This window comes from Prionailurus viverrinus, chromosome D3 (assembly GCF_022837055.1).
Source record: "Prionailurus viverrinus isolate Anna chromosome D3, UM_Priviv_1.0, whole genome shotgun sequence".
Lineage (NCBI taxonomy): Eukaryota > Metazoa > Chordata > Mammalia > Carnivora > Felidae > Prionailurus > Prionailurus viverrinus.
Window position 1 is genome coordinate 42,732,705 of NC_062572.1, and position 27,076 is coordinate 42,759,780.

At 37.2% G+C, this 27,076-nt stretch overlaps 1 pseudogene; it reads right to left on the reverse strand.

The window, feature by feature from the left end:
• The window catches only part of LOC125148647 (U1 small nuclear ribonucleoprotein C-like), a 41,114-nt pseudogene extending 18,111 nt beyond the window's left edge, over nt 1-23,003 (reverse strand).
• Between the last annotated feature and the right edge of the window lie 4,073 nt (nt 23,004-27,076).

Genomic DNA, 27,076 nt, shown 5'->3' on the forward strand with positions numbered 1-27,076 from the left:
TTTAATGTTTTTTTCCCCCTTATTTTGAGAGAAAGAGAGTGTGAACAGGGGAGGGGTAGAGAGAGAGGGAGACAGAGAATCCCAAGCAGGTTCTGTGCTGTCAGTGCCGAGCCTGATGTGGGGCTTGAACCCACAAAATGTGAGATCATGACCTGAGCCAAAATCAAGAGTTGGACTCAGCGAACTGAGCCACCTAGGTGCCCCTATTTTTTGTTTTTTAAAGTTTTATTTATTTAAGTCATTTCTACATCCAACATGGGGCTGAAACTCACAACCCTGAGATCAAGAGTTGTATGCTGTTCTAATAAGCTAGCTATGTACTCCCTAAAAACTGATTTTTTAAACAGTGATTCCCATGCAGGGGCTCCTGAGTGGCTCAGCCCTTTAAGCGTCTGACTTTGGCTCAGGTCATGGTCTCATGGTTCCTGAGTTTGATCCCCACTCTGTGCTGATAGCCTGGAGTCTGCTTTGGATTGTGTGTCTCCCTCTCTGTCTGCCCCTTCATGCCCCCTCTCCCCCCGAGCCCGTGCTTTGTCTCTGTCTCTCTCAAAAATAAACAAACATTTAAAAAAAAAAGTGGTTCCTATGGATAGAAAAGATGTGGACACTTGAATTTTCTGAATGTACCTTAGTTTTGATTTTGGAATTATGTAATTTTTTTTGTAATTATGTAATTTTTTTTGTAATTATAAAACAAAATTAAATCAACATTAAAAAGCAATTCTATGCTATCTGTCTTTCTCTGTATGACTTATTTCACTTAGCATAACACTCTGTTTTCACTCTTATGTGGATCCTGAGAAACTAAACAGAAGACCATGGGGGAGGGGAAGGAAAAAAAAAAGTTAGAGAGGGATGGAGCCAAACCATAAGAGACTCTTAAAAACTGAGAATAAACTAAGGGTTGATGGGGGGTGGGATGGAGGGGAAAATGGGTGATGGGTATTGAGGAGGGCACCTGTTGGGATGAGCACTGGGTGTAGTTTGGAAACTAATTTGACAATAAATTTCATATTAAAAAAAAGAAAAATTTAAAAAAGCTCTTCTAAAAAGTTGAGAGGAAAATAAAACAAATGAACTTGTGTACAAAGTTGGTGGCTTACCCACATTGCAACAAATATTTTGGGTGAATTTATCGCACATCAGTTTGACAGTGTATATCCTTGATGGGACATATCTTAAAGTCAAATAAGAAATTTTAAACTTTTTAAAACTTTTTAAAAGATTCATGTCTTTGGTTAGAATAATGGTATTCTTATTATGAAAATATATTATACAAACAGTTGGCTTAAATGATTAATTTTAATGTCATAAACAACCTTCTTTTTCAGCATAAAGGACAAGAGATACAAATACAGAAACAAAATTAAATAATTATATAAACTTCCTAAACTTCTAAATTTGAGTTGGAAATTTTATTTATTTATTTAAAAAAATTTTTAATGTTGATTTATTTTTGAGAGAGAGAGTGGGAGCGGGGAAGGGGCAGAGAGAGGGAGACAGAGAATCTGAAGCAGGCTCCAGGCTCTGAGCTGTCAGCACAGAGCCCCATGTGGGGCTAAAACTCACAAACCATGAGATCATGACCTGAGCCAAAGTAGGATGCTCAACTGACTGAGTCACCCAGGCACCCCTTGAGTTGGAAATTTTAATGTGGGCTTATGATGTATCATATCTGTCCATCAAAAAGGCTAGCAACAGTGATCAACCCAGTAGCTAAGAGTACTCTTGATGCCTAGATTATGGTCTATAATTGTCATGTCTCCTAAAAGGAATTGATATTCCTTGGGTGAATAGCTAATTTCGGGTCTTTTGGAGAATATGTGAAAAATGACTTTGAAATATCTTTGCTGTGTCAAAAAGCAAGGAGGCTAGCAAAGACAACTGGGGTCATGTCAAAAGAACTCACAAGCTCATGGGAGGGGCTCGCACTAACCAACAGTGATGGTGTGATTTGAATGTCAAAAAGAATAATTACTACAATGGATTGAAACATATAAAATATGTTTAAAACCCATTAGTACATAAGGATAATGATTCATAGGTCATCACATTATTATTAAGGATAATGATTTATTGGTCATCATATTGTTATTCTGAAAACAGGTGAAGAAAGGGAAGAATCAAACTCTTGAACAAACTCCATAATCTGAACAGACACTATTTCAGGATAACCAAATCGTTCTTGTGGGAAAACACTTTCTTAAGGAATATCAGCTAACAAATGAAAAAGGAACAATGGAATTATTTGCATTTTATACCTCTAATTTAATTATACAAAGGACATAGGCAATGATCATTATTGGCTGCTAAAATCATCAGCATAAGAGATAAGGTATCCCTGGAACTCATGCAGCATCCTCTTGGACCACCTCTGATTTTGGCCTCATCTATGGCAGACAGATCTGTTGCATTCACATTCCTCCTCTCCCACTGCCAGCACCCCTCAATGCATGTGGAGTCTTGTTGTTCTATGCTCCTCTGCCTTCCTTCTTACCTCTTTGAGTTGTCCTGGCTCCAGCATTCATAGTCAGACCTGAGTGTGGAAGAGGTAATGTCCCCAGGAACAACCCTCAACAAAGAGGAACTGAAGGACAAATGCTCCTGCCTCCTATTTTCTAGGTAGCCATTCTTGAAGGTCTTCTGCATGCTTCTCAGGAGGACTTAGTGGAGTTGCTAATACACACTTTCATTTCTTTTTCTTCCTTTCCTGTGTCTCTGGCCCTGTACCTTCACTGCTGCTTCCTCAGATCAGCTCCCAAATAAGCCTCTTGCATTCAAGTTCTTGCTCCAGACTCTTATTTGGAAAAAACAAAACTAGAACAGAAATTCTATAATGGATAGATCAGGTTGACAACACATGAGCTCACTGGTTCATGATGTCACAGAAAGAGAGATAGCTAGATACTGTGTTTCTAGCACCATATATATTCTCTCCAAATGTTGAGCTTGAATTTGACCAAGCCTCCAGATTTAATTACTAGTTCATAGTAGTTATCAGTACCGGTAATCCAGAATGTGGGAAATTCTGCAGAACAAATGGCACAGTTTCTGCCACAACTAAATTGTACAAGAAAAAAGAGGGAAGAGAAAACTAGATAAAAATACACTTAAGAGATATCAGTCAAATCTAATGGTTTATTTAATTTCATTTTTTATTTAAAAAAATTTAAATGTTTATTTTTGAGAGAGAGAGAGAGAGATACAGAGTGTGAGCAGGGGAGAGGCAGACAGGGAGACACAGAATGCGAAGCAGGCTCCAGGCTCTGAGCTGTTAGCACAGAGCCCAGCCTGAGATGGGGCTCAAACCCACAGACTGGGAGATCGTGACCTGAGCCAAAGTTGCTTAACTGACTGAGCCACACAGGTGCCCCCAAATCTAATTATTTAGAACAAGCTATAAAAATGATAAGCTATAAAAATGATAAACTAATTATGGAAGTTTAGAGAGATTAAGGAGCTGTTATTAATTTTGTGTGGTATTTAACTGTCCTATTTTGTAGAGATGTTCACTAAAGTATTTGGGAATGAAATGATAAGTTTGGGATTTGCTTTATAATAATCTAGTGGGTAGGGAAGTGGGTGGGTTATGGACGAAATGAGATAATCTCATGTAAGTGGCATGGGGGTGGGTGATGGATATACAAGGGTGGGGGGGCTGCTGGTGGAAGTGTTACTATACCCTTCTCTTCACTATTGAATAGGTATGAAAATAAGTGTAATGCATTTGTTTCCCCCAAGAAGACATGTTTCTTAGGATGCAGAAATGAGAAACTACTATACTAGAAGTTCCAAAACAGACATATGCTATGACCTTATGCTGAGCCATTTGGCTCCTTTATCCCTCTGGGATTGTTATTTGTGAAACATGAGTGCATGCAGATTAACACCTTGCTTTCTTGCAGGAAGTGCTAGACTCCTATTAAGCAGGGAATGCTCTTTGAGTAATCTTTGGTGACTATAAGGAGCTGAGAGAGATATTTTGGTGAAGTGTGCCCATGTGCTCAATGTCTGTGAGGAGTCAACAGATTCCTTCCTTTAGATGGTATCTATTTTGATGATGTCTCTGAACCTATATTCTTTGAAGCAAAGGGTAAATATTGTTAACTCTGTTTATCTTACAGCACCCATCCCAGTGTCTTCATTACATAATGTTTCATTATAGTTGATAGTGTGAATGTGTTGGGTGGTTTTCACCTGGTAAGAGAGGCTTAATGGATGGCCTGTGCTAGCCTGTGAAGTCAGTCCTGGATTCTTTGTCTGGGTAGATGAGTCTGCAACTCACTTCACAGAGCAATACCAATGGAATTTGTGTCCTTTAAGAACTGGAACTGTGGGAGAGCCCATATATTTTGACTGTATGTCAGGCACTATGTGCTCTCACTTCTTTATCTTCTACTGGGGATGGAATGTTGCCCCTGGAACCCTACATTCGTATCCTCTATTCCAGATGTAATTTCAGATGTGTCTAACTAAGTTGGTTTGTTAAGGCTGCAATAACAATGTACCATAGGCTATGTGGCTTACACAACAGAAATGTATTGTTTCACAGTCTAGAGGTTGGATGTCCAAAATTGAGGTGTCTGCAGATTCCTTCTCAGGGCTGAGAGAGCAAAGCTATTCCAGGTTTCTCTCCTTGGCTTGCAGGTGGTTGTCTTCTCCTTATGCTACTTCACATTGTTTTCCCTCTTTGTACATCTCTGTGTCCACATTTCCCATTTTAAAAAGAACACCAGTTATATTGGGTTAGGGCCATCCTCATGACCACATTTTAACTTCATTATGCCTATAAAGTACCCATTTTCAAATCCAGTCACATTTTAAGGTACGGGGGTTAGGACTTCAACGTATGAATTTTGGGAGGACATAATTCAACTCGTAAGTCTCCAAAAGGGAAAATTCCTTATGCTTCTGGAATAACATGACTTTTCCAAAGACTTCCTTGCTCCAGAATGGGCTCTAGTAGGGAGACTTTAGGGATGGAAAGGGGTGAGAATGTTGGGGTTACTATTCTGGGAATTCTTAGACACATACAAGCATGCAGCTGCTGGCAAATTACGAAGTACTTGATGTTCCACGTGAATTACCATGCTTAAGATTCAACTATTGACTTGAAAGTTGACAGGTAATTTGAGCTCTTGAGTAGCTTTTCATTATATTAATCTGGCTATGATTTTTCAAGTAACAGAAAAAGGGTTGAAAGAGGCTGAGGCTCTATTGATGTCACAACTCTGGTACTTGCTGTGGAGGAGCGACATGATAAATGGTAAAAAGGCAAAACCCTGTTGGCGCCTTTATTCTGGCCATAAGAGTGTACCCTCTTCCACTTACCAAAATTTAGGTGTGGAGAAAGAAGGAGAAATAATTTCTTTAGCAATAAATAGAACCAGGAAGGAGATAACAGAGAGGGTGTAAGTACAGATGTTTCTGTTTACAAATCTCAGTGAATTATTAAGAAAACAGTGAGGGGTTTTTATTAAGAAAACAGTGAGTCTGGGTGGCTCAGTCAGTTAAGCATCCCACTTTGGCTTTGATCATGATCTCTGTGAGTTCGAGCCCTGCATCGGGCTCTGTGCTGACAGCTCTGAGCCTGGAGCCTGCTTCCGATTCTGTGTCTCCCTCTCTCTCTGCTACTCCCCTGCTCGCACTCTCTCTCTCTCTCAATAATAAAGAAATGTTGGAAAAAAAAAAAAAGAAAACAGTGAGGAAGAAGGTGAAGGAGTACTTATTGTATAGCCATGGGAAGAAAACAGTGAAAGGAACATTTTTTTGGAGGTGAGTGCCCTGTGAGGGTATAGGATAGCCAGCTAGATCCTGCTATCTCCAGTTCCTGTCAGACCTGGCTCAGTCTGGCCCTTGGTGCTTGTCCCATTCAGTTATGGGATAAGGTTCTGTGCTTCCTTGCTCTCTGATTCCCTGGCCCTAAACATGGACATTTCATGTGTTCTTCTCTAGTTTACCACCATCCAGTCTTCATTCTCAAATTGCCATGTGCATCTTTGCCCTGCACGATCCCTTCCTTTTATAACTCCTGTCAGCAATGGATGAGAGAAAATCCCTCTGCCAGCTCAGTAGTACCATGGAATCCCAACTACAGCATTCGGCTTTCCCTTTTTGTCTGGCTGGAGAAATGAATTTGCAGCTAGACTGTTCAGCCTCTATTCTACACTCTAGTTCCTTGAGGAGAATGAAATCAGAGAGCTGCTTATGGAAACCTCCTACAGATATAAAAATATGTATATTCTATAGTTTTAGGGACTACACGGCTTACGTATATTTGCTCTAGGGATGAAAAGCTAATCCAGTGTGAAGTGGGGGTGACTGTCAGTTGTTGCTTTTATACCTGGATGCTTCAGCCTGCCATGCCTCCTGGCTGTAATTTCTATTTGACATATGAATTTCATTAGAAAATATTTCTTTGGGTTGTCAGAGGTTGGAAGAGGAATGTTGAACCTAGACAAATTGCAAAGACAAGATCTGAAGTGGGAAGTGTGCTCAGAGGATGCTTAGGGAAAAGAGGAGAAATGAAAAGGGTCTTTGATATTATTTGCTTCAGGTGGAAAGTGTAATGGTTGTGGTTTCTAAAACAAGCCCCCTGGTTTGCAGAGACTGGATTGCAGAGGGCAGGGGCTGGAGGGCATTTTTTTCTTCTTAATCTCTAAACTTTTTGTCCTTCTCTTTTCCTTGCTAGAAACCTTCTCCGTCTCTCTGCTTCTCCCTGCTCTCCACCCCTCCTTCCTGCCCCATATCACTTTTGCATTCATCCCAATACTTTCACAGCTGTCTTTCCTTTTGTTTTAAGAAGGCCTCAGGGTACAGTGTAAAGCTTCTTGGAATTTTGGGAGGGATGGGTAAAGGCAGGTTCTTAATGAAAAATAAGGACAATAGTCCTTGAAATTGTAGTGAAATTCACTGCAATTCCTAGATATGTTAGAAATGGAACAGTGTCTCTTTTTTTGATTTTCCAGCTAGTCTTCCCTGTCAGGGCAGGACCTAAACTTCCACTGTAATTCTTAACACCTTCTTATCTCAAAATAAGGAAATAACATTGACTTCTCATGGTGATTGACAACAGTAACTCCTCTGGAGAAGGCCTTTCGTGACACTTTGGTTAGAAAAGGCTTTTATAAGGGCACTTGGGTGGCTCAGTTGGTTGAGCCTCTGACTTTGGCTCAGGTCATGATGAGGTTCACAGGTTTGAGCCCCACACTGGGCTCTGTGCTGGAAGCTCAGAGCGTGGAGCCTGCTTCAGATTCTGTGTATGCCTCTCTCTCTCTCTGCCCCTCTCCCACTCACGCTCTGTCTCTCTGTCTCCCTGTTTCTCAAAAATAAATAAAAGCATTAAAAAAAAAAAGAAAAGGCTTTTATATGATTATATCATATACATATAGCTGTGATAGAAGCTAACAATTTGAACTTATTATCTTTATATCTATCTAGTGAAAAAATCAGTAATGTGGTTTTATCTACCATGTGAGTTGATTTGGATGTAGGCAGATGACCCAGTTCTAGCCACTAGAACCTAAGGTCAATCTTCTGGGGACCTCCTAGGAAAGGTTCCTTTAACTGAAAAAGAAAACAACAAACAAACACATAAATAAAACTGATACTCAGTATGGGCTGCCCCTCTTCTTCCCTAGATGTTGTCTGTCGTCTGTGATGTTTAGAAGTGCAGCCTCTTGGGACAGTGAGAAGAGGCAATACTGATACACCAGAGTAGAAGGGTGAAAGAAAGTCACTTAGGCCCTGGTGACTGTCCTGCCACTGTGTTTTTTGGTTATGTTTGTTGTTTGTTTTGTCATTGATCTGAGAAGCTAGTGTATGTTTTACTAATATAATTTCTTTAAATATATCCTGGACATAAATTAGGTAAGGCTATACAGACATAGACTAAAATATGAGCAAATATGAAGAAGAAATATGGTGAAGTAGTTAAGAACAGAGGCTTCTGGCTGAAGCTGGCTGTCAGTTGCCTCATATGTAAAATGTACAAATAACAGTACTTGCTGAGTGCTAAGCAATAGAGACAAAGCACTGAGCGCAATGGCTGGAGCACATTACATACCCAATAAATATTAGCTACTATAGTTGTTATGAGTAATATCAACATGAGCTCCAGAGAAGATACAAAAATTGTCAGGTTTTGGTAAAAAGAAAAAAAAGTTTCTCAAAGAACAAAGATGTTGTGAGTGTTCATGATTTTCGCTCTAATTTAGATGAGTAAAAATATGATTTGGTGTTAAAGATACATAGAATATGGAATATTTTCAAGTATGAACATTTAGAATATTTTGTTTTAATAAAGAATTTTTAAGTTAATTAATGTAAAGAGTGAAAGAGACATAATAGCACTATGTTGCATTCAATTGAATAAAAATATCATACAGAAAATAATGGATTATGATTTAACAGCTAATCTGGGAGTGGTAGAAAGTAGAAGAAGGATTTAGGGACAAATTACTCAATATTTGTATTTACCCCAAACGTAATGCTTCCTTTCAAGTAGCAGTAAACGGTTGGGAATTAACTATTGCCTAATATAAATTTGGGTTTTATCTGTGAATCCTAATTACTCATATCCAGTCATCAGGGATAATTGGGAGTTAGCAGCATTTCAGGATAGAAAGATGTAACTGGTTTAGGCTGTTCTCAACTGAAACGAAATGTCACATCCATCCCCAAGCTGATTACTTAACTACTTTCTCTTCAAACACACAATGGCATATTTACTCCTGATACATGTTTGTGTTGACTTTGTGATCTGATTGTGCTCAGTTGTAAATTGTTTTGGGGGAAATAAATATTGTGAAAGAGATTAGTTGATTTAAGAATGTGAGGTTACTTGTGGTGGATCATAGTGTATAGAGATGTGGAATCACTAAGTTGTATATCTGAAACCAATGTAGCATTATGTGTCAACTATACTCAAATAAAGAATCAAAATTAAAAAAAGAAAGACTGTGCAATCCCTATCAAAATAACACCAGCATTCTTCACAGATATAGAACAAACAATTGTAAAATTTGTATGGAACCACAGAAGACCCCAGATAGCCAAAGCAATCTTGACAAAACCAAAGATGGAGGCATTACAATTCCGGACTTCAAGCTGTATTACAAAGCTGTAATCATTAAGGCAGTATGGTACTGGCACAAAAACAGACACTCAGATCAATGGAACGAATAGAGAACCCAGAAATGGACCTACAAACGTATGGTTAAGTAATCTTTGACAAAACGGGAAAGAATATCCAATGGAAAAAAAGTCTCTTCAGCAAATGGTTTTAGGAAAACTGGACAGCAACATTCAGAAGAACAAAACTGGACTGCTTGCTTACACCATACACAAAAATAAATTCAAAATGGATGAAAGACCTAAATGTAAAACAGGAAGCCATCACAATCCTAGAGAAGAAAAAAATCAAAAGTAAGAGGCAACTGATGGAATGGGAGAATATATTTGAAAATGACATATCAGATAAAAGGTTAGTATCCAAAATCTGTAAACAACTTATCAAACTCAACACCCAAAAAACAAATAATCCAGTGAAGAAATAGTCAAAAGACATGAATAGACACTTTTCAAAACAAGACATCCAGATGGCTAACAGACATATGAAAAGATGCTCAACATCACTCATCATCAGGGAAATATAAATCAAAACCACAATGAGGTACCATCTCATGCTGGTCAGAATGGCTAAAATTAACAACTCAGGCAACAATTGATGTTGCTGAGGAGGCAGAGAAAGAGGAACGCTTTTGCACTGCTGGTGGGAATGCAAACTGGTGCAACCACTCTGGAAAACAGCATGGAGGTTCCTCAAAAAATTAAAAATAGAACTCCCTATGACCCAGCCATTGCACTACTAGGTATTTATCCAAAGGACACAGGAATGCTGATTCGAAGGGGCACATGCACCCCAATGTTTATAGCAGCACTATAGACAATAGCCACAGTATGGAAAGAGCCCAAATGTCCATTGACTGATGAATGGATAAAGAAGATGTGGTATTAATATATACAATGGAGTATTACTCAGCAATTCAAAAGAATGAAATCTTGCCATTTGCAACAACGTGGATGGAACTAGAGTCTATTATGCTAAGCAAAATAAGTCAAAGACAAATATCATATGATTTCACTCATATTTGGAATTTAAGAAACAGATGAGCAAAGGGAGAGGGAAGCAAAAATAAGATAAAAACAGAGGGAGACACCGTAAGAGACTCTTAAATACAGAGAACAAACTGAGGGTTGCTGGAGGGGTGTTGGTTAGGGGAATGGGCTAAATGGATGATAGGCATTAAAGAGGGCACTTGTTGGGATGAGCAATGGGTGTTATATGTAAGTAATGTACCACCAAATTCTATTCCTGAAATTATTACACTATATGTTAACTAACTTAGATTTAAATAAAACAAAAATAAAAGCAAAAATAAAACAAAAATGAACAAACAAAAGAATACATTCCACTGAGCATGTGTAGTAAAAATACAGTGTTAATAACGAGGTAATTGTGTTCTCTGTGTAGTTCTATTATCAACTTGATACAGAGTTAAAAATAATGAAGCATTCATTTCCATTTTTAAAAACTTTTTAGTTTTTTAGTTATCTTTTGGATATGTAAAATATTAACAAAATACCAAATCTGAAAAAAAAAAGAAATATAGAATGTAAGGCCAATTTTTAGCTATAGTTGCTTATCAGAAAACTTGTGGTATCTTCCTATTCCCTGTAGAATTCCCTGGAGAATTCTATAATGGCTTAAGTGTCATGCAAAACATTTTGCCATTTATCTTTACAATGTAATAGAGAGGTTCCTTATGGGGATGAAGTTAGAAAAGGCTTTTATATGATTACATCATATAGTGATAGATGCTAACAATTTGTACTTATCATGAGAATAGTGTTCTTAAGAGAATTCTTGATAATTTTGCAACTGCTCTTCACTAGAATAATATAGCTATAGCTTATAAATATAAATAACAAAGTTAGAAATAGGCAAGAGGGATTTAAAATTTGTCTAGATAGAACAAATTAGAATTTGTGTATATTGGCTCAGATCTTGTTTTGATTAAAGGATGACTGGGAAGATTGGAAAAATAAATGAACAATTCTAAGAAAATATTTACTAGAATTATAATCCATGCCTTTGTAATCCATGACCTCTGGAGTAAATTATTGAAGAGCACATAAGCAGAGGTCAGAAAGAATATTCCTTAAATATCTGAGTTGGAATAACACATAGACTGAGGATTATTAGATATCTAGAAGTCACTATTGCTTTATTCTTAAAGCTCAGATCACAGGATAAGTAACAGTCATCCTACTATCCCTAGTTCATTCTGGAGCTGCTGAACTGAGAATATGTGTATATCAGAGATGAAGGTGTCAATTTCTTTTTTGACTCCACTAACTTTAGGGCTAAGCCCCAAGAAGAGCTCAAAGGCTCTGCTAGCATCTACTTGTTACTATACAGCTGGAAGGAGTTAAATAAAGTGTAGGTGCACACCTGTGTATTTTACTTGACTGGCTAATAAGTCAATGTCAGACAGGAAAATTTTAGTGAATGTATACTGTATACTTAGCATTGTGAAAGATACCATGAGATGTCAGGAAGGTGTAATATAGGCTTCTACTCACTAAATGCTATAATCAGGATTTTTAGCCAGGTCTATCTGACTCCAAATCATATATGTTTTACTGTACTGTACCATCAGCTAGGCATTTTTCTTACATTATTTTATTTAATGTTTACAGTAAGCTTGCAAAGAAATTATTATTTATAATTTGTTCAGAAAACTCCACCATTTCAGTAGAAGGAACCCCGTTAGCAATATAAGAAATGGAAAAGTATTTTTCAAAATCAAAAGAACCAAGCCAATTGCACTCTATATACAGGTTCTTGCTTATATAGTTGTGAAAGTATTATCATTCTCCTTTTATGTGAGGAAACAGAGGTCCACAGGAGTTCACTAACCTTCTTAAGTTTTGACTGCTAGAGCAGTATACGCAGAGCTTGTATATAAACTCAAGCCTGTTGATTTTTCCCTAGTTCATGCTGTCTTCTAGACTGGGAATTTTAGCCTGACTTTGGCAGGCAAGATTTTTATGGGCAGACAGGAAGAGTATGAAATGATAATTGCTCATTTCTTGAGGTGATTGGAAGGGTACAGCGTCAGTCACCCAGTTCTTAAAGTGATTAGAGAGATGTGCACGCGAGTCTACACCCTCCTTAGAGGTTCACAATAGGTACTTAATACTCTTTAGTTGAATGAGTGAATGGCTGAGTAGTGTGAGTCAGATTCTTAGATGAGCCCTTAAAAAACTTTTTTATGGATCAAAAACATGGGGGGGGGGGGAAACATACTATATTAGCCCAGTGTTCTTTTGACAAATGCCTAACTTAAAAATGAATGGAGGTGAAAAAGACAATCTCAGTTGAAACCCACATTAGAGCACCCAGTGCATGTGGGAATGGGTGCCCTTATGCCATCTGGTTCTGGAGGAGGGAGAAATAAGCATCTTTGCATTACTGCTACTTCATCGCTTATCAGGGCTCACTGGTGCTTACCAGATAGCCTTTTATGAGCCAGTAGAGTTGTTTCTCTTTTTAGAGAGCTTACCTACATCCTTTATTGTAATTTAACTCTGAAGTACCAGGAAAATGAACTGCTTGCCATAATCATTAGTTTAAAAAGTTTAAATATCACCCATTTTGTGCATGTTGTATTTCAAGGTTTAAAAAAGTTCATTTAAAAGGTGAAAAAAAAGTAGCGACAGCAGTCTTTTCCAAGAAACATCAGGTTTTCCATTGTTAATTGGTTAATATAGTACTTGTAAAGTGCTTGGAAGATGAAAAAGCATGGTGTAATTAAGTGTCACCTTTTTTTATGAGCACAGTAGACTTTAATCACATTATAAGGTCGTAGTCTACCTATTTTGCTACACTGGAGAGGTATTTTTTCTTTCCTTATATTGTAGATATTTCTCTAGAAGAGAATATGGAAAGAAATTATTTTCCCTGGGTTTCTTTGAGTGTTTCCCACCTTTAAACCAATTGATATTTTTGCATTTTCTGTGAGTTTGAAAATCTAGTCCTAGGTTCATAGTACCTGGGGGTGGACTAGGGGGCTGTAGGGAGTCTGGCCTGATTTCAATCAAGTTTTCTACTGAGACTATGGCTCCTAATTTAATTTTATTTAAGCACTGCCATTCTTTTTACTCTCAGAACCGTAAATTTGCAGTTATAGTTAATCATTCCTCTCTTCAGTCCCAGTGTCTGGGACTGGCTTAACAACTGGCTAGTTATTAAGTCCCAGATTTATTGGATGGGTTCCTCTTTACCAAGACCTGCGCCACAGTTTTGGGTTAGGTCTTCTGGATTCACGTCACTTTTCTGCTTCCCTTTGTTTATATAAACACATTCTTACATTTTGAAAGGGTCCTTGAACATCACAGATGAAAGTTGTTTTTTTTTCTTACAAGAAGGACTTCCATTTAAACGATGAACAACAGCCCCATGCACTGTGAATAGCATTTGTTATTATTTTGTGATGTTAATACCTTAAAATTCTACAAGTGGAAGTCCTGCCCAAAAATTCCCAATGTTTTTTTGGGGGAGATAACTAAGTAGATTTTTTTTTTCCATGACTGAGTTATTTATTTTGCAGTTAATCAAGGTTGACATATTCTTTTAAGCTTTCATATTGAAGACTCATAATTAAAAAAAATCATAAAATACTGAGCAATTATTTATTTATATTAATACCCAACAAACTAAGGGGAAGAGCAATGGATTCATATTCACATGAAATTACTTATTATATAGGGGAGGAAAAATTCTCCTCTACTGTCTTTGCATCTCTGGTTGGGCCTAAGAATTAAACTGACATAAGATAACAGGAGAAAAGCATGCACATTTTATTGGATTTTTACATGTACATAGAAGCCTTCACAAGAGTATGAAGGCTAGAAGAAGTGACCAGAGAAGGAAGCTTTTATACCTTTTAGAGAAAGAAACAATATATTTGCAAAGAATTGACAAGACAAAGACATTTGGGCCATGGGTAGTAAATTATGAAGAAGTAACTAAGAAGATAAGGGTTAGTTTAACAAGGGTTATTTATACAGCCTCTTGGCCCTAATTCCCTGTCTCTGGTGGTAAGGAAGTCATCTATCTTGGTACAGGGAGGGTAACATGTAGCCGCAATACCATGTTTATTTTAGCCTTTGGTCTGTATTTACCTAAATAATTTCAAAGCTTCCCACCAATCATTTTACCATAGCTTCACCTTTGGGGAGTTCTTTGTTTTAATTAACCTTGTCTTTGATTAGAATTATCATTCAGTTGTTTTTTAAGAAGGATTGTATTCATATACTTTCATTTAGGTAATGTGTTGTTTGTTCTTCCTTTTTTTTTCCTTAAACATACTTTTAAATTTCTTGTTGTCTTATCATCTCTCTTATATCTGTCTTTTGAATGAAAAAAAAACAACCCAGATGTTTCACAAATTTGTCCTTTCTCAAGGTCCATGCAACCTTAGTTTTTAATATTATAGACTATGTACTGTAGCCTCTTGGCCATATAATACTATCATTTAATTCATAAACAATAGTCATGTTTTGGGTAAAGCTGTTGCAGCAAAATCTTGACATATTCTCTTTTATAATTTTCACATTTTAAAAGTTTTCATTTTGCTTTATCATAATTATAGACCATAGATTCTTAAATGTTGGAAATTTCTTAGAGATCCTCTAGTCAGTCTTGAACCCCATGAATTTTATTTCTTCTTACAATGTCATTGAAAGATTACCCAACCCTTACTTGAACTCTTCCATTGACACGGAACTTGCTATTTTGGCTGAAGTTCTTTTCATTGTTGAAAATTCTGACATTGAATAGAAAGCTCTGTCATTTTCATTCCTGCTCATTAGTTGATATAATCAAAGTAATGCCATATTTCCTCTTTCTTAAGAATCTTCTAAGAAGTTCAGGAGTTTTGTGTTCCTGATTCTTCTCCATTCACATTTTCCTCTTTTGTAATCTCTATTTTGAAGAAATATTTTGAGGGAAATTTTAACTTGTAGCCTCCTATTCTTTTTAATTAGCCCAATACCTTTTAAAATTATTTTACTTCCTCTTTGAGAATGCTGTGCTAATATAGTTTATGAGTATGAATTTTTGTGTGAGTAAAATTATAAAGTAGAAAGTCATTTGTATTAAGAACATACGTAATATCTGTATAGTACAAATTCATATCTACAAGGAGGATGACGTCAATACTTATCAAATAAAAATATTACACACATAATGAGGACTGACACTGTATGTCCAAAACAAAAAAACCCTGTGATGCCAAATAAAAACCGTCCATTTAGGCAGGAGGCCCAGACTACCCAGACAAATGAAGAATGTAGATTCCTTCTACACTGAGTGAGGGAAAAACAGGACAGGTTGTTCACTCCATCCAATGTAGGAGGTGAAATCCTCTGAAAAGCCATTCCAGGATGGAACTGTTTCAAAGATGGTTTTCATCTCCAATTTCTGTGGACATCTCTAACCTATAAAATTGTTAAGTAAGTTAAGAACAAGAAAAAGCACCAATGCCCTTTCTCTCCCTATTTCTTTCTTTCTGTTTTTCAGAATAAATAGGAGTTGGAGGAGAAAGACTGCTGCTGTTGGTTTCTAAGCAGCACTGGGGAAAAACTGGCAAAGTAAATGATAAAGAACCTTAGCCAAATTTTTGAAATGTAAATCCAAATACTCTTGGTGGTCAGTATTCCTCTTAATGACCAAGTGATAGTTATCTAAAATGGAACCCAAACTATAACTTCATGAGCACACAATATTCTAAAATTCTTGATCTGGACCGCTTCTTTCAATAATGAAACTCAAATTTTCACTGTCCTCTCTGGTTTATACTTTTGGCTCATACTGATTTTATCCTTAAACAGATGAACAGGTAATTTTCTTAAGACCATGTAGTTAAATGGATCTCCTTATGCTGTATTTGTGCAATTAAAAAAAATCCCCAAATTTACACGCAGGATTTTATGTTTATTCTTATCTTTTTTCCTTTGATATTGTTGTTTCAAACCCTCAAGATAATTTTGAATATTGGGCCCATCAATCATCATGCCAACACTTTATTTGGCATGATGTGAAAATCTGATGAAGATATCTTAAGGTGCATTCATTTAGATAAAAAATTACAAAATGTTGAATGAGATAGGAGCAGGGTCAGAGTCCTGTAGCATGACACAAAAGTCCTTGTAGGTGGATATTAGTCAACCCTCTGGGTACTTCATGCATATCAGTTAGCTAGGAATTCTACTCTACTCTCATGCAGCCAAAATTTCAGAGTTATAGCTACATGAATCAATAAGTTCACCTTTAATGATGATGTCTAAAATGAAGATATATGACATAGACAGCATTCTCTAGCATAATATTCCATTCTTAAATGTCAGATTTTTTCTGATTTCTTTTCTATTATTTTATTTATGTTAAAGTTATTTTGTCATTTTCTCCCCCCCAACTACTTCCTCATCCATTCTCATTACTCTCTGCTCTGTTATCACTTTGAGGCATTTGGAATGGAACACATAACTGCAGATGTGCTGATACACAGATATATACCCATCCATATGTATGTGAATTAAGATCTGTGCCCTTTTAGCATTAAGCTTAAATGGTTCTTAACATTTGAATGTTAGATTTCTAAAGAAACCAAAGCATTATTTTTTATCTTTAAAATATTGATCTATAGAAATAGAGAAATTTTTTGATTTAATTTTCTCCCATCTAGATGTAACTTGTGGGATTCTACCCTATGGGTGAAATAATAAGAAAAGATCAGAGGCAAAGAGATGGCAGGATGTTAGGTATTCTAAATGGTTTTAATAAAATCTTATGATCTGTCATATCAAGTGCTGTGAGCTAGTTTCCTACAGGAAGAAAAAAGATGAGTGAAAGACAAACACAGAGTGGTATTGCTTAATAACGGAGGATGAGTTTGGCAGATGGTAGACTCCATTCTTTGCTTGAAAGCTGGGGGAGGATAAAGTGGACTTTCCATTGCAGAAAACAGAAAATAGCTCTTTCCACCTTGCTAGATGCCTGCAGGTCTGTGTATGTTCTCAAAGTTTGTCAAATATTTGAGCTCTATGGTTCTGAAATAGAGCCTCTCTGGGATGTATTGGCAGAGATTCCTTCTTCATACTTTGAATAACAGTTCAGAAAAAAACAGTTTTGAACCACTACATTAGAATGCTTGAAGATCACTTGCAATGAGGTGTCAGTATCAGAGCAATTAAGGGAATGTATAAGGATGTCATACCAGCTAAGCTACATAGTTAGAGTTAAAAAAATTTTTTTTAAGTTTATTTATTTATTTTGAGAGAGAGGGAGAGAGAGCGAGAGAGAGAGAGAGAGAGAGTGCACAAGTTGTGGAGGGGCAGAGAGAAGGAGAGACAGAATCCCAAGCAGGCTCCGTGCAATCAGCGCAGAGCCCAATGCAGGGCTTGAACGTACATACTGTGAGATCATGACCTGAGCTGAGATCAAGAGTCAGATGCTCAACCCACTGTGCCACCCAGGTGCCCCTAGAGTTATTTTAGATGGCAAGAGGCCAGTTATATAATTATCATATTTCTGAGTTGGAATGCAATGAAAGTGAACATTTATTGAGTGCCAGGTACTGAACACTGCATTTATTAGCACATTTAATCCTTACAATCAACATAGGAGATGGGTGTAATTTTTATATCCCATTTTTTTGATGGAGAAGCAGGTAAAGTAATTGTCTACAAACTGAGATGTAGTGAAACCCTGAATTTGAACCCAAGAAATCTAGTTCTAGAGCTTACAGTACTTAACCAAGATGCTGTCCTGCCTGTCAGGACTGTAGAGAGATAAACCAACTTCAAATTTGAAGTGTAAACTATTTGTTGGAAGTCAACTAATCAGTGGAATAATCAAGGATACTCTGTTGGTAGAAGTTCTAGATTGATAACATAAAAACTCTGGATCTGTCAAATTTAAGTACTGTCTCCAATAGGTTTGGAGTTTGCTGTATAATAATTTGTCTGGTCTTTGTCCCAGGTTCCTGGCATGGAGTTCTAAAACCCTTGAAACTTCCCAAATGATAGAAGTATTTTTGTTATTCATGAGCCCCTTAGATCACATCAGAGTTTATGCTAATGAGAGGACTCAAGCTTAGGCCCCTAGATAGCTTCAGGAAGGGCTCTGTCCCAGGGTTGGGACTTAGAGCCAGACTGACCTCCACAAAGGGACAGAGGGCTGGAGATTGAGTTAAACCATATGGCCAATGATTTAATCAATCATGCTTATGTACTGAAACCCTAATAAAAACTTTGGACATCAAAGTTTAGTTATGCTTCCTTGCTGGTGTACACATTGATGTACTACGAGGGTGAAGTGTCCTGATTCCATGAAGAGTTGTATCTTTTATAACAAAACTGTAATCATAAGTAATCCTGAGTTCTGTGAGTCATTCTAATGAATTATCAAACATTAGGGGGCTTATGGGAATGTCATAGGTTTATAGACAGTTGCTCTGAAGTGAGGGCATTTTTGTTGTAGCCTGGGTCCTTTAACTTCTGGGCTCTGTGTTAACTCTATGTATTTCATAACAGAATTTAATTGAAGTACCAGTTGTGGTTGAAATAGAATAGGGGTGATTAAGGTAAACATTAATCATTACTTCCTCACATTTGGTTGATTTTATTAAATATTGCAGTCAAGGATGTAGACAAGTGTAAAAGATGACTGTTTTTGAGCTCCTCCTGAAGGATGTACATGTTTGTATAAGTTCTTGGCTTGAGTGTGTATAAAAATTGGAATATTTTGAACTATGTATGTGATCATATGCTTTGATTATAGAGAAAAAAAACTTACCAAAAGAATAGAAGCTGGAATAGTTCACTGATGTTGCATCTTCCTTTTCATTATAAATTTATAAACATAGGCAGGAAGGAGTTTATTGGTATCACTGAATTCAATCTGCTTAGTGCACTGATGACGAGATTGAAGTGAATCAATTCAGATTTGACAACTTGTCTAAGGTCACACATTCAGCCAGGGTCAAGCTGGGACTGGATTCTAAGCAGCTCTAAGACTGGAGTGGAATCTAGCCTTGATGTTTTCTAGTCTACAGAGGTATCCATTAAAGAAGAGGTTGTGCGTATGTCTTAAACACTTACATATTTGTACTCATTATGTAAATTGGTAAGTAATATATAAATGTGTTCTTACTGCAAATTTCAACAACACAGAAATAACTATGAATAAATAGAATAAACATCAAAATTCCTTTTTCCCACACCTATCACAGTTCTCTCTTGCAGGAAGCCATTTTCACTGTTCTAAACATTTGCCCATGCATTTACATACACATAGTGATATATCGGTTTGGTTAAAAGTGCTTTTCCATAAAAGAGCTCATGAGTACGTATTTCTCTTCAGCTTTATTTTCATACTTAATCATAAGTATTAGGCATATATCTATGTCATTATAACTCTAACTCATTTTTCTAACTTTTTCATGGAATGTATATATTCAACTGTGTATAAAAAATAAAAAAGAAGACAATATTCTCATCATCTGACTGAGAGAAACTAAAAGAGTTTCACTTTTACTTTATGGATTTCCATGACTTTCCTTTTATTATTGTTTGCTTCTTGTGTTATACTTGTTCCCTGAAATTAAACTGTTTTTTTCTAAATGTCTTTCATCTTTTTCTCTTTCCTAAAAGAAATGTATTTGTAATAGATGCCTACTGCAGCATTTCTAACTTTAGTTTATTTAAATACTTCATCATGTGATTAACTGTAAATCTAAGTCTAGTTCTTTATATACTCTGATGAGAAGGGGATTTGTGATCATTAGGACCAGAAATTATTCATGGGTTGCAAAGAAGAGAAACAGAGAAGAACATGGTGTATACTTCAGTTATGTGCAATCACTTAAAGTGTTTTTCTATGTACTTGAGCTGGCATAGCATTAGACCTTCAATGCATTATTTACTGAATGTTCTTAGTACAGATTTACAATACTGGGTGGTTGTTCTCCCTACAAAAGATTAGAAATTAAGGATGGACTCAGTGACTGAAATATTCACACTTAAATTTTAATCCTACCTAAATTTTTTTGATCAAAATCACCCCTAATTCTCATTTCTCATGCTTATTCAGTCTGATGAAGACTGCTTAGAGCTCAATTACATTAAAAATGGAAACTTTTTGGGGCGCCTGGGTGGCTCAGTCCGTGAAGCGGCCGATTTCGGCTCAGGTCATGATCTCGCGGTCCGTGGGTTCGAGCCCCGCATCGGGCTCTGTGCTGACAGCTCGGAGCCTGGAGCCTGTTTCAGATTCTGTGTCTCCCTCTCTCTGACCCTCCCCTGTTCATGCTCTGTCTCTCCCTGTCTCAAAAATAAATAAAACGTTAAAAAAAATTTAAAGATGGAAACTTGTTTCTTATTGATTGTGGTAGGTACCTTATTGCATAAATTATGGTTTCTGAAGTTCATGTAGTAGATTGTATTAATTCTTTTGTTTACAGTTGAAAGACAAGCAAGTTTCAGATGGTTCTCCAATAGGCCCAAAATAGAAGCAGCATTTGAGTGTATCAGTTGGATAAGAAATATGAATAAGCAAAGCATAATAGTAAACATATACACATATATATGCTTTTTAACTGGGATAATTTTAATATGAATATTTCTGTTATATAGGCCCTTGCTATTAGTCAGTTGGCCAGTGACTAAATAAATGATATTTATGTTGCCGATGAAAAGTTTTTGATGTATATAAATCATGACTGTGTTTCTTCCATTCTTCATCATAGTCTATTTGAATATAAAACATAATGCTAAGTTCACCACAGCCCAAGTTTTAAATGGCCTGTCATGCCTGACAAGAACATAAAACAAAGGATAACAGCAAAATAAGGTAATATAAATTTCTCCCTCTAAAAATCTCAAGTTAATATTTATGGAATCAATAATCTATGGCAACAAGTAATGAAAAAGGATCTATTTTATTTGGGGTATCACTAAATTTGGGACACAGATGAGCAACATATGAAAAAAAGGTTTTTTTTTTTTTTGAGGAATGCTAACATTGAAGAGTCTTGTAGTTTCTTTGTTCATTGGTTACCTTCTACATGCCTAATACAGTGTGACATATATAGTCATGGAGTGTGACATATAGTTAATCTACATCCAAATCAGAAATTGATTTTGATGTATTAAAACATATTGAATGATTTTTTTTAAAGGAGGCAGCCTGTTATTGTTAAGAACTTGGACTTTGTAGCCTTATGTATCTGAGTTTGAAATCCAGCTCTATCCGTACTAGCTCTGGGACTTTAGGCTATTTAGTTAAGCTCTCCAAGCTTTAGTTTTCTCATTTATAAAATTGGATAGTGATACCTACCCACAGAATTGTTGTGAGAATTAAGTTGGCATGGAAGAAGTGCTTACCACCAGAATATTATCTCCATACACTCATACATGGTAGACATTAAGTGGAGCATTTATTACTTAGGAAATATCATGGCTCTGTGCATTTATCTTCAGGTCTGATTTCAAGCTTGGGAAGTCATTTTTCTATATGTGCATTCAACGAACATTCTTTGAATATGTACTTTGAACCAGGAACTGTTTCAATTAGGATACTGAACAAAGCATTCAAAAATTGGGAAATCTTCACTAGGAAAGTAGCATTTGAGCAAAGATCTAAAAGAGAAGATGGGGAAAAAATAAAAGATGATGGCGAGAGCCATAAGGATATTTGGGGAATAATTCCTGCAAGGCTCTGTGATGGGAATAATGTGTTCAGGGAATAGCAGGTAGGCCACTGTGGCTGGAATAAGGTCAGAGAGATAGATGGGGGCAGGTTGTACACAGCCTTGCAGGCCATTGTAAGGACACTGGCTTTTATTTGAAATGAGATAGGAAGCTGGGAAAGGAATTTTGAGCTGAGGAGTGACATGATCGGACTTAAATTTTAAAAACTGTTGTGTTGAGTATAGTACAGGGCAGGAAGAAGGAAGAACAATTAGGAAGCTTTTGTAATAACTAGGAAAGAGAGGATGGTGGCTTAAACCAAAATGATAGAGGCTGAGAGGAGAAGAAAAGATTGGTTGGATTCTGGGTAGAGTTCAGAGATAAAGTACACTGGATTTGCTGATGCGTCAGATGTAAGGGGTATGAGATAAAGACAAGAGCCAAACACAACTCAGGAATTTAACCTACCTAACTAGGATGGAGTTGATGTTTAGTGAAATGGGGAAGCCTATTGGGACAGTAAGTTTGGAGGGAAAAGTCAGAAACTCATTATCGAACATGTCAAACTTGAAATATATATTGGATATCCAAATGGAGACAGTTCGAGGAAGAGGTCCAGGCTGGAATGTACATTTGGAATCATTAGGGCATAGATGCTATTTAAAGTCATGAGACTGGTGAGATTACCTAGAGAATGCATGTTGAGAAAAAAAGGAAGTCCAAAGGCAGAACTGAGATACTGAAAAATTTGGAGGATTAGGACACAAGGAGCTAGCAAAGTGAATAAGGAGGAGGGACCAGAAGGAAGGAGGCAATCAGTTAGTAAAGACTCAGTTATTAAAGATCAGACTTTGGAAGGAAACTGGGGCTAAAAGAGGCTCACCTGCTAGTAAAGACAGGTTTATTTCAAACCAGAAGGAGAACTCATCAATGTAGTTCCCTTGTCAGAGCTGCTGGCTGCAAGCTCTGGCCCACTCCAGGACAGCAGGTCATTCTGCAGCCTCCTGCACCATCACCTGGATGACAGCAAGATGCAGAGGTCGCTGTCCCTGCTGAACACTGAGAACCAGGGTGGGTGTCCCTACGTGGAGCACCCCGGCCACAATCTGACCCCAGGTCCCAACATCCTCCTCCAGGTAACCACCGAGAGAACATCCAAGAGACGGCAGTGAGCCAAGAGTTCCCATGCTGGGTCCACAGTGCCAAGCCCATCTACTTCCTGTTCCACAGCCACTCCCCAGGCAGTGAGGGCACCATGGAAGTGCATGCCCTGCTCACCTGGACACTCAACCTGCAGATGGACAATTAGGCCCTCCTCAGCTGTGAGATCAAGAACCCAGTGCTGTCAGTGACCATATAGGTAGAGATTACACTGGATTACTTGAATGTCTTCCCCAGCTCAGATACCACTCCCCACAAGAAGACAGGTGTCTGGTTGGCCCAGAACCTATCCCAGTGGATAGCAACTACATTATTCCCATTGATGGAGCCAGAACCCTTGCAATTACCCTCTTTTTCTGCTTGCTTCTCCTACTCCACATCCAATCCAGCATCAAGCCCTGGCAGCTCAACCTCAGGACTTATTCCACACCTGCCACTTCTTGTGGTTTCCTGTCCAACCACCCAATTGCAGGCATTCTTGTTTCCTGCCTAGATTCTTACAGTCACCTCCAGACTGGTCTTTCTGTTCCCACTCTTGTCCTTTTCTGTTCTTTGTCCTGATCAATATATTTTAAAAAAAATTTTTTACATTTTTTATTTATTTTTGATAGAGGGAGAGACAGAGCACAAGTGGGGGAGGAGCAGAGAGAGAGGGAGACACAGAATCTGAAGCAGGCTCCAGGCTCCGAGCTGTCAGCACAGAGCCCGACATGGGGCTCGAACTCACAAACCGCAAGATCATGACCCGAGCCGAAGTCGGACACTCAACTGACTGAGCCACCCAGGCGCCCCCCTGATCAATCAATTTAAAATATAAATCAGATTATGACACACATACACACTCACCCCAAGCCCTCCAGTGGTAGACAAATATATTGATAGAACAGAATAGAGTCCAGAAATAGATCCACGTAGAGAGAGTCGAGTGGTTTTTGACAAAGGCCCCCAGGCTGTTTAATGAGAAAAGAGAAGTCTTTGTAACAGATAGTGCTGAAAACTGGAGAGAAGCTTTAGAACAAAATGATCCCACTTCCCTACCTTGCATACAAACAAGAAGTAATCTGAGATGAATCATAGGCCTAAATGTGAAGCCCAACATCTTTGTGATGTTGAGGTAGGCAGAATTTCTTTAAAAGGTCACAAAGAGCAACAAATGAAAAGTTGAAAATTGGTAACTTGGACTTAATCAAAATTCAAAACTTCTGCTCATAAGAAGGCACCTTTAAGAAAATGAAAAGGCAAACTACACAGAGAAAATACTCTTAATGTAGATACATGACAAAGAATTTGTATCCAGAATATATAAAGAACTACTACAGGCCAATAATGACAAGACAGCTCAATTAAGAAAAAAGAATACATACAAATGGCCAATAAGCATATTAAAAGGTGTATAATATCATTAGTCGTCAGGGAAATGAAGACTAAAACCTCAGTGAGATACAATTTCACAACAACTAGAATGGCTAAAATTGAACAAAAACTGGTAATAACTAGATGCTGACAGGGACATAGAATAATCAGAACCTTCATGCATTGCTGGTAGGAATAAAAAATGATACTACTACTTTCAAATGTTAGCAGTTGCTTTCCAAGACAAAAGTACTCATACTTTATGACCCAGTAAGTTCACTCCTAAGTATTTATCCAAGAGAAATGGACATGTATGTCCACAAAGATTTGGACGTGAATGTTCATAGCAGCTTTATTCATCACAACAATAAAACCATAAGTAACATAAGTGTCCATAATTAGGAAAATAGGTGAAAAAATTTGTGGTATATTTATACAAATGAACTACTCATCAATACAAATGAATTCCTGCTATACATAACGTGGATAGAGCTCAAAAACATGGCAAATGAAACAGCAAAGAGTACATACTGCATGATTCCATTTATATAATAACTTCTAGAAAATATAAATAAACAATAAAAAAGATCAGACATCAAATAAAGTGCATTGGTAAGGGTCATTGTTTAGTAATGAGCAATTGGTCAACCCTCAAGTGCAGTCCAGGTGAACAAGGTACACCTAGCGTGGTACACCTCATCTGGTCCTGAACTATTCATGCAGCCATCCTGATCAAGGGAATCTTGGTCTGCAAGGGCATGGGAACTTAAAGACCTGTGCTGGCATCCTAGCTTCCCTGCATTTTCAGCTGTGTGGCCTTGGGAAAGCAGATTGCTTTCCATGACCTCCAATGTACTTGTCTGTAAAATACTAGTGTTGTCATGAAGTTAAATAAGAAAATGCCTGTCAAAGTAAGTGCTCAATTATTATCATTTTTACCAAATATTATCATTTAGGGGTATTTAAAATATAAAAGAGGGGTGCCTGGGTGGCTCAGTTGGTTAATTGTCCAACTCTTGATTTCAGCTCATGATCTCATGGTTCATTGGATCGAGCCCTGTGTCAGGCTCTGTGCTGACAGTGTGGATCCTGCTTGGGATTCTCTCTCTCTCTCTCTCTCTCTCTCAAAATAAATAAATAAACATTAAGCTTTAAAGGAAAGTTCATTACTTATTGCTACAATTTATTGTTTTGAACTATCCAACATCTGGCTAATTTGATTACTGAGCAAAATGTTTCACTTTTCTCTTTATACATAAAACCAATGTATCATGGTTTTATCCAGCTCATGGATACAGTAGCTAACCAGACAATGAGAAGACACTTAACTAAATGCAATAAATTATGCTCTATGGCTAATGGAGGAGCAAAAACAATAGAAGACATAATCCTTTCTTTGAAGTGCTCATGGTTAGAGTGAAACAATGTTCTGAAAATACTTATTAAAGTGTAAAACGATAGGACCAGACTAGTTCTATATCTCTCAAAATACATAGGATTATAATTAGATATCATTTCAAAAAGGATTTGATAGCCAGGCAAATTGAAATTTTCATTCGTCATTATCCATGTATACATAGTATAATTACTGATATGGTTGGTTTTGTATCTGCTATCTTGCTATTTTTTTTTTGTTGTTGTTGTTCTTTGTTACTGCCTTCTTTTAATCAACTATTTAAAAATGTTAATTGCTTTATTGATTTTTTTACATTTATTTATTTATTTTTGAGAGAGAGAGAGAGAGAGAGAGAGAGAAAGAGAGAGCGCCGTGCGCACAAGTGGGGGAGGGGCAGAGAGAGAAAGAAAGACACAGAATCTGGAGAGGCTCCAGGCTTTGAGCTGTTAGCACAGAGCCACATGCGGGGTTCAAACACACAAACCGTGAGATCATGACCTGAGCAGAAGTCGGACGCTCAACTGATGGAACCACCCAGGTGCCCCTTGCTTTATTGATTTTTTATATATATCTTAGTTTTTTTTTTTTTGGTTACTACAAGAATTATAAAATGAATCTTTTTTTAAAATTTATTTAAAAATTTTTAAGTTTATTTTTGAGACACAGATCACAAGTGGGGGAAGAATGGGGGAGAGAGAGAGAGAAAGAGAGAGAGAGAGAGAGAGAGAGAGAGAGAGAGAAAATCCCAAGATTCCCAAGCAGGCTCTGCACCACCAGCCCAGAGCCTGACCTGAATTGTTGAGATCATGACCTGAGCCAAAGTTGGACACTTAACTGACTGAGCCACCCAGGTGCCCCTAAAAAGGAATCTTTAATCTACCTTAAATTAATACTAAATCATTTTACAAACAATGGAAGAAATGTACAAAGGTATATTCCATTTAGCTCACTCTCGTTTTTTGTGTTATTACTATCAAACAGTTTTCTTCTATGTATGTTATAAATCACATAATACATTGTTGACATTTTTTGCTTTGAACAATCAGTTTTCTATAAAGATGTTAAATATAGTCTTTGGTAATTATGTATACTTCTGCAGGTCTGATTTTTCATATGGGGTCATTTTTTTCAGCTCAAATGACTTCCCTTAGTAATTTTTGAGGCATAGGTCTGTTGGCAATGAATTCTCTCAGTTTTGGTTTGTCTTAAAAATACCTTCATTTCATCTTAATTTCTGTAGGATTCTGTATTGATTCTCCCCCCCACCCCCGCCTTCAGCATTCAAAAAATGTCATCTGGATTCCACTATTTATGAGTTCTTGCTATTCTCAAATTTCTGCTGATTCTATC